Source organism: Amblyraja radiata, chromosome 9 (genome assembly GCF_010909765.2).
Source record: "Amblyraja radiata isolate CabotCenter1 chromosome 9, sAmbRad1.1.pri, whole genome shotgun sequence".
Lineage (NCBI taxonomy): Eukaryota > Metazoa > Chordata > Chondrichthyes > Rajiformes > Rajidae > Amblyraja > Amblyraja radiata.
Window position 1 is genome coordinate 26,018,666 of NC_045964.1, and position 8,694 is coordinate 26,027,359.

At 43.7% G+C, this 8,694-nt stretch overlaps 1 non-coding gene across 1 annotated transcript; it reads right to left on the reverse strand.

Moving 5' to 3' along the window:
* Positions 1–4,218: 4,218 nt before the first annotated feature.
* trnak-cuu lies at positions 4,219–4,291 on the reverse strand. Its single transcript has one exon. It is a non-coding gene; the product is annotated as a tRNA-Lys (tRNA).
* Positions 4,292–8,694: the final 4,403 nt, after the last annotated feature.

Consider the following 8,694-nt stretch of genomic DNA (forward strand, 5'->3'; position numbering starts at 1 on the left):
GCCAATTAACCTGAAAACACGCACATCTTTGGAATGGCGAGAGGAAACCAGAGCACCTGGAGAAACCCCACGAGGTCACAGGGAGAAAATGCAAACTCTGTACAGACAGCACCCATAGTCAGGATCGAACCTGGTCTCAGTCGCGCTGTTAAGCGGCCTTTTCACGGGGCGACTTGACGCAAGAGTTAACCGGAGTTTAACATCGTGGGAACCTCGTGCGATAACAGTGCGGCATTCGTGGACCACCGTGGACCACCGTAGCGCTAACGGCAGGTCGTCGTGTAACTTGGTCACTCGGGAGAAAATTCAAGAAAGTTTGAATTTCTCCAAGATTGACTTGTACACTTGTGGTTGAGTATTGCAACATTATATGAACGTAGTGGCCAGTGCGATATCCGTAATAACTCTTGCGGGTACCGTGGGAACTCCTGCGAACGGTGAACCCGGAAGCTGGACAGAGGGAACAGAAGGTGAGTAAAAATTATCTTATGTGGGATTGAATTTAAAAAATAAATAAAAATAAAGATTTGCATCCGCATATGGACATCAACTTATTCATGAGTTATGTTAATGAGATTCAAGAAAATAACTATAATCTTTAAAAGGGACTTTAAAAGGGACTTTACTGAAAGGTTACGCATTTTTATGGTCCGTGAGAAAATTTTCACATGTACTTCTTTGAGAGATACAGGTCGGAGTCCTCGGGTCCAGGGGTCCAGAACGCTACCAATCAATGTTGTACAGAGACCCGTGTAAGGAGTGAACTGCACATGCTGGTTTAAACCGAAGACAGACACAAAAAGCTGGAGTAACTCAGCGAGTCAAGCAGCATCTCTGGAGAAAAAAAGCTGATGTTTCGGGACGAGACACATCTTCAGACTCAATTCCGATTAGGCTGTCTGAAGAAGGGTTCCGGTGTTGGGGGAGTCCAGAACCAGGGTCCCAGTTTTACAGTCTACCGTGGGAACTCTTTAACTCAGTAAAGTAAAGTAGCCTTTATTGTCATATCAGCGCACAGGCAGCAGTTGACTGTTGCTCTATTCAGTTTCCCAGGGGGTCGGGACGGGACTGGAGTTGGGAGAGAAAGGTGGGGGAGTCGAGGGAGAGGAGGGGGAGACAGATGGGGGTGTCTTCATTTACTGACGGCGGGTGTCTGTCACTGAAACAGGCAGGTGAGATTTCACATCCACCTTGTGTGTGCCTCTCTCTCTCTCTCCCTCCCTCTTACACAGGCTGAGAGACTCTGCCTCTGTGAGTATACGTCTCTTTCTCCCCCTCTCCCACACACAGTAAGACCGAGGTACTGTGCTCAGTCCATCTGTGTCTCCCACATACACAGTAAAATATGTCTCCAAATGAGCCAATTCAACCAAGGGAGGATATATATAGTGTGTGAAAAAAAAGTTACATCATTTGTGTCACGTGTAGTTCACGATGTTCATTCAAGATTTAACGGGAAAGCTCGGGAAACGGACAAGTCACTCGCACAAATAGCAGAAATGCCGAGTACCGTGGGAACTCTTTATCTACTGCCGTTATATCGTGCGAGACTCGTGCTGGACCACGACCTCTTCACTCTGGTGACATCTTGCGTCAACTCGCCCCGTGAAAAGGCCGCTTTAGGCAGCAACTATACCGCTGTGCCACTGTGCCACCTTCATGTCTTGCATTCTGGGACTGCTTATTCACCCAAGTGAGAAAAACAATGCGCACAAGGCCAAATATTTGTCAACATCTGCCATGCAGAGCAAGTATGTAGATCCACACTGCTGGACTGAGTTACACCTTCTGCATGCAATTATTGCACGTTGGCCATCTTCCTCCTACTGCTGTCTACAGTGACGGTGTATCGTTGGGAGTTAAAGGAAGCAACCTAATTTATTAGCAGTCATGTTCCTGGGGCCCATTGCGGTCAGATACACAACGGCAGAATCCCCAAGGTGGGCTTATGGACATATTTGCCTTCAGTCCCTGACTTACTTTTCACTCACATCAGCATTTTTTAGTGACTGTAGAAATATATTAAGTTTGGCATCTGTCCATTGATCTTTTGGATGGAGATTCCTTAGTTTTTTTCTCAGAAATGGGACATCCATTTAATTTCAAACAGGGAGCCAAAAGCTTGTTTTATTTTTGAAAATTTGGATTGTGTTTTCTGTGCCACACGTGCAGAGTTCTGCAAAGAATAATTCATAATCAGTGTGTATGCAGAGATTACTTCAGTTGACATCTTATGAATGTGAAGGAGTACATTTTAATGGGTGTAGCTTTACCAGATTTTGACTGTTTCTTTGAATCGGTTGTTTAGAATAAGAATACCCTATTTATAGATCTTATAATTTAGTAAAACATTTAAAAGCTCTTGGAGACACAAGAGAGTACAAATGCTGGAATCTTGAGCAAAAAAAACTAAGTGCTGGAGGAACAGGCAAAGTAGCATCTTTGTGCAGTTTTTTAGTTTAGAGATACAGCACAGAAACAGGCCCTTTAGCCCACCAAGTCCACACCGACCAGCGATCCCCGCACATTAACACTATCCGACACACATTAGCGACAATTTACAATCTGTGCAGGGAATGAACAGACGACATTTTGGATGGGACCCTTCTCCAGTCTGAAGGGACTTGTTGAATCAGATATTACATTTGCAGTCTGGTTCAGCTGGTTAATAGTGGACATGATGGAGCAGGAGCATCTGTGGACATGACCAAATACATTATCTCTGCTGCTCATGAGCTGGGTGTTCTGAGAAGTCATCTACTTCTTTCTACAGTTGTTAGAGAAATAACTCAAACAGTGAATCTGGAAGGGTCTCAACCCGAAACGTCACCTATTCCTTCGCTCCATAGATGCTGCCTCACCCGCTGAGCTTCTCCAGCATTTTTGTCTACCTATGAATCTGGCACAATCTGGTTTACTTTGATTTGGTTTGGAGCTACAGCATAGAGACTGGCCCTTCAGCCCACCAACTCCACGATGACCATCGATCGCCCGTACATTCACTCTATGTTATCCCACATTCTGATCATACACAGTAGCGGCAATTTATACAAGCCAATTAACCTACAAACCAGCACGTCTTTCAAATATAAGAGCAAACCGGAGCACCTGGAGAAAACCCATGCAGTTAGTTCAGTTCAATTTAGTTTATTGTCACGTCTACTGAGGTACAGTGAAAAGTTACAGAGAGAACGTACAAATTCCACACAGACAGCACCCATAGTCTGGATCGAACCCAGGTCTCTGGTGCTGTGAGGCAGCTGCTCTATCACTGCACCACTGTGCCGCTCCTATGGCCACTTGGTTTTCTATGGTTAATGAATAAAACCACCAGATTGCTTTCTGAAGCTCAATTTCCCAGTTAAAGTGCAGTCAAAATTTCAAAATACATGGTAACAATAGAGGTCTTGAGCCGTCCCAAAATGTTGCATTAGACAATAGACAATAGGTGCAGGAGTAGCCCATTTGGCACTTCGAGCCAGCACCGCCATTCAATGTGATCATGGCTGATCATCCACAATCTGTACCCTATCCATGCCAATCATTGCCTGTCCATGTTCTCAATTGATGCTGCCTGACCCGCTGAGTAACTCCAGCACTTTGTGTCATTTTTTGTATACCAGCATCTGCTAGTGCCTTGTGTAACCAATAGAGGTCTGTCATAAGCAGATTTAATAGATGACTAATTATATATATAGAGAGAGAATAATAATCGTGCTATGAGACTAAGTTGGATGTTATCAGAAGTCAGGCAACATCCATGGAGAGAGAAGCCATTATTGTTTCATGTGGGTGACCTTTAATTGGAATAACTGGGATAGGCTTTTGGCTCAGGAGTAGATGGTTGTAATGTTGCTGAATTCCTTTAAGCAAAAGCTGTTTCCTGTCATTGGCCAGAGTTTATCTCATGAAAACCTGGGAACTGTGGAGGATTATCAATACCAGAGTGATTTCCCAATTTGTGATAATTTGAGAGAGTCAGCAAGGAATTTCCCTATTTTGTTTGCCCAAATTGACTTGAAGTTAGAATCATCTTTTGTAGCAAGTTACATTGTTTCAGGTGGGATGGAGATTACGCATTCCGTGATTCATGAGGCAGCATAATTGTGTGAGGCAGTTTGTGTTCTGTTCAATCGTTTAATGGTTCTTTATTGTCATGTATGTACTGCACGGTGAAATCCTTTCGCCCGTCATCATATTTTGGCGCCAAGTTGATGTTGCCCAACATGGGTCTCGAACCCACGACCCTGAGATAAAGAGTCTCATGCTCTACCGACTGAGCTAGTTGTGCATCCATGCTTAGTTGGTAGTGCTGTATCTTCATGATTAATTTGTTTATCTCCTGTGCCAAAGTAAGTGGCCAGTTTCCAACATGGATACTTGCTAATGGCTACAGACGAGGAATGTGCTTTCTCATCCAGGGTTTTGTAATGGGTCAGGGCAGTGCTACAGAGTATTGCTTAGAGCATTCCAGGAATTTTTGAGAGAACAATGCAATCCATGAGCTTCTGTACAATGGAGGGTGAGGTAGCCACAGAAAAGAAATACTTTCCTCTTCACCGAGGGACCTGTCCCACTTTGTGACGACAAAAGCACCAACTGTTTGACGTGAGATCAGGTCAGTAATGGAATGGTGAAGCCACATTCCACACAATCTGCATTGAACACTATACTCCCTAGAGGTAGAATGGAAACTTCCCAGTCTTAGAGTACAGATGCAAAACAGACTCTTTACAGGAAATGCAATTGAAACCGTTAACCACGTGTGCAGTGGAATTTTTTAAACTGCTTGTATATTTACAAAATGCCATCCATTGATTTTTCTTTACCTGTTATTTTCATTAGACTTTGAGAGTCATACAGCGTGGAAACAGGCCCTTCAGCCCAACTTACCCACGCCAACCAACATGCCCTATCCACACTAGTCCCACCTGCCTGCGATTGGCCCATATCCCTCTAAACCTTTCCTATCCATGTACCTTTCGAAATGTTTTTGAAACGTTGTGATAGTACCTGCCTGAACAACCTTCTGTGGCAGCTCCTTCCAGATACCCACATTATCGTAATAAAATTGCCCCTCGGGTTCCTAGTAAATCTCCCCCCCCCCCCCACACTCCTCTCATTTTGCATAATATATAAAATCATTTAATTGGGTGCTGAAAACCTGTCTATTTACCCACACATCCTTTTTGGGCGACCATCACAGAAATTGGATTGCTCTGTAAAACAACATAGACTCAATGGGCAGAACTGACTGCCTTTTCCCATGTTGAAATATGTCATATGTTGCAAGATTATGGCCCATTCTACTGGACTCTTGATGCTTTGTACATCAAGACAAATATTGGCAGCTTCCTAATTGGCAGTGAAAACTAACAGTGAATCAGTAGCAGAGACTGTAGATGGATGGAAGTGACAAACAGTTATTGCCAAGAGGAATACTTAAATGCAAATTCATCACAAGAATTTAATTTGACACATCCCTATTGAAATTTGCTGCAGTTACTGGCTTCAAAATTTGTACCATGCACTCCAAGAAAGTACCTTAGTCTATCAATAGTAATATTAAGAAATAATATATTTTTGATAATGATGATGATGCTTCATTGTCAGGTACCTGTTACAGTAAAAGTCTTTGTTTTGCGTACAATACAATAAGTATGCAAAGAGTCTCCCCGTATATGGGGCGCCCACAAACTTACAAAAGTCTTCAATATAGTCCCGATGGTCACTCTTTGTTCTCGCCCACCCCCCAAACCCCAACTGTGGATTCCTCTTTGTTTGCGATAATCCCCCATGCCAGGTCCCTCTTTGTTCTCTCGACGGGCCCCCGCCCCCCACGTTGGGTCCCTCTTCTTAAAGTATACAAAACCAAATGTGGAAGAGAACAACAAAAGGATGTTGAGGCAAGCTATGGGTGGCAAACCCTTCACAACACTGGGCGGAAACGGTTTGAAGGTATCCCCTTTTTAAAAGGAGCTGCCTTTGAGAATGGAGTTTCTTTCCTTTAAAGCCTTCAGCATCTTCACAAAGCTATTTATCTAGCTATATTAATACAAAGCAAACAAAATCCACCAAAGGGAGCATGGAGATTCTCCAAGAACTCAACTTGCTTAAACTTGAACTAAGAAAAGCAATCCTTTCATCAAATGTGTATTTTGGAAGAAGCATGCTTTGATTAAACTCGAAACACTGGGTATGTTTGGTTACTTTCTTCTTCTTAGCCAGTCCCTTTAGATTGGGAATAACTTGTTTCTACTGAGCTCTAGGGGCACGAAGATCAATAATAAGGCTTTTGTTAGATTCTTAGAGTCTTCCATATATAGGCCAAGGGTTGTCTTGCTGGGCAAATGTTGGGTAGTTTGAGAAGTGTTGCACTGTTTTTCCAACATTTCCACAAAGCCCTTGTATACTTCTGATGCACGGACTCAACATCACCGTGAAGGCTCCTTCTCCACTTTCAGTAGCTATGGGTCAGAGATTCTCAAGAGCCAGTGCGGAAGCTGTAGTCTCATATAATTTCCCTTGCCTTCCTGGTGTGCTTTTTCTGTTGCGTAGCTCAAAATGGGGTGTCAGTTTTGGGAGAATTTGTTGGGAACGTGAAAAAAATGGCCTGCCCAGTCTAGTCAATTGATTGCGTGTGGCTTGAGTGCTGGGAATGTTGGTTTTGGGGGAAATACTGATGTCAGGCAACTGAACCTTCACCTCACCAACTAGAGAGCAGTCCTACCTCATTGGAGATCTTTGATTTATAATTGGACTTTATTGGATCTTGCACTAAACACAATACCCTTTACTCTGTATCTGTACAATGTGGATGGCTTGATTGTAATCATGCATAGTCTTTTCGCTGACTGGTTAGCACGCAACAAAAAAAAGCTTTTCACTGTACCTTGGAACACGTGATAATAATGAACTAAACTAAATCAAACTTGTTTGTTTCTCCTTTCAGGAAACCTGTAGTTAGAGGCTCAATGTATATTAGCTGTGCCATGTGAAGAACAGCACCAACCCATCAGACTTGGCCTTCTTTACCTTTACCACAGTGTTTGACTCTGTCAGGCCAGTGAGAATGTGGAGCAGTCCACAAGAGCTTGTACCCATCTTAGTCATAGAGTCAGAGAATGATGCAGTGGAAACAGGCCCTTCAGCCCAACTTGCCCACACATGTCCCAGCTACACTAGTCCCACCTGCCAGCATTTGGCCCATATCCCTCCAAACCTGTCATATCCATGTACCTGTCTAACTGTTTCTTAAATGGTGGGATAGTCCCAGCCTCAACTACCTCCTCTGGCAGCTTGTTCCATACACCCACAGCCCTTTGTGTGAAAAGGTTACCTCTCCGATTCCTATTAAATCTTTTCCCCTTCACCATAAACATAAACTCTGGTCCTCAATTCATCTTCTCTGGGCACGAGACTCTGTGCATCTACACAATAGAATACCCAATCGTGCCATCAAATGTTAGGTTACTTGATGGCATGATCCCAACCAAGGTCTACAACAGAATCAACGACCAGTGACAAACAAGGCTGAGGCATTGCCCCAACATTTTGCTTTCATCTTTCTCATAACAATGCTGCAGCTTGCAGCCAACAAACTTTCTACGGGGGTGGAATTCATCTTCAGAACTAATGGGGAAATATTTGGCATACAGCAATAATGCCCCAGTACTAAGTTTACCTCATCGGTCATGCAGCAATGTGCAGGTGGAGAGATTGTCTATGCTCGGAGTCTGAACTCCAAGGTGGCACAGTGACGCAGCATTAGAGTTGCTGCATTACAGCACCAGAGACCTGGGTTTGATCCTGACTGTGGGCGTTTCTGTACGGAGTTTGTACATTCTTCCTTTAACCTCATGGGTTTACTCCGGGTGCTCCAGTTTCCTCCCACACTCCAAAGACGTGCAGACTTATAGATTAATTGGCTTCGATAAAAATTGTAAATTATCCCTTGTGTGTAGGTTAGTGTTATTGTACGGGGTGAGACTGGTCGGCGTGGACTCGGTGGACCAAAGGGCCTGTTTCCACGTTGTATATCCAAAGTCTAAAGTCTAGACTTCAAGCCATTATCAACTTGTTGACTGAAGTCTCTGACAGGTTGAGTCCAACACTCAATATCTACTCAAAAAAGGTTCCCTAACTTAGAGTCCACAGCATAAACACTTCCCTTCAGCACAACATGCCCACACCAAACAACATGCCCCATTTGCCCTAGTCCCACCTGCCTGCATTTGGCCCATAGACCTCTGAACCTATCGTATCCATGTATCGGTCTAAATGTTTCTTATGCATTGTGATATTACCTGCCTCAACTACTTTCTCCTGTAGCTCGTTCCTGACCATCACCCTTTGTGTGAAAATGTTACCCCTCAGGTTCCTATTAAATGTTTCTTCCTCATCTTAAACTATTGTCAGAAGGTACAACACTGTCCTTTGACAATAAAGATTCACAGTGGCCAAATGTGGACCACTTCTCGTTTCTCAGGAGTCATCCCTTGCTGAAGCTGGAATCTGGTAATTAATTTCCCCATCATTTTCTGTCTGCCAGCACAACCCATGATCAGTTGTATACAAGAATGGTGGCAGATTAAGACTTTAGACCTGGCTTTTGTTCTTCCAATCAGCAGTGCGTCTTGCTATCCTGCATGCATCGGACACCTGTTCTACCTACACTGTTACTTCACTAAGCTC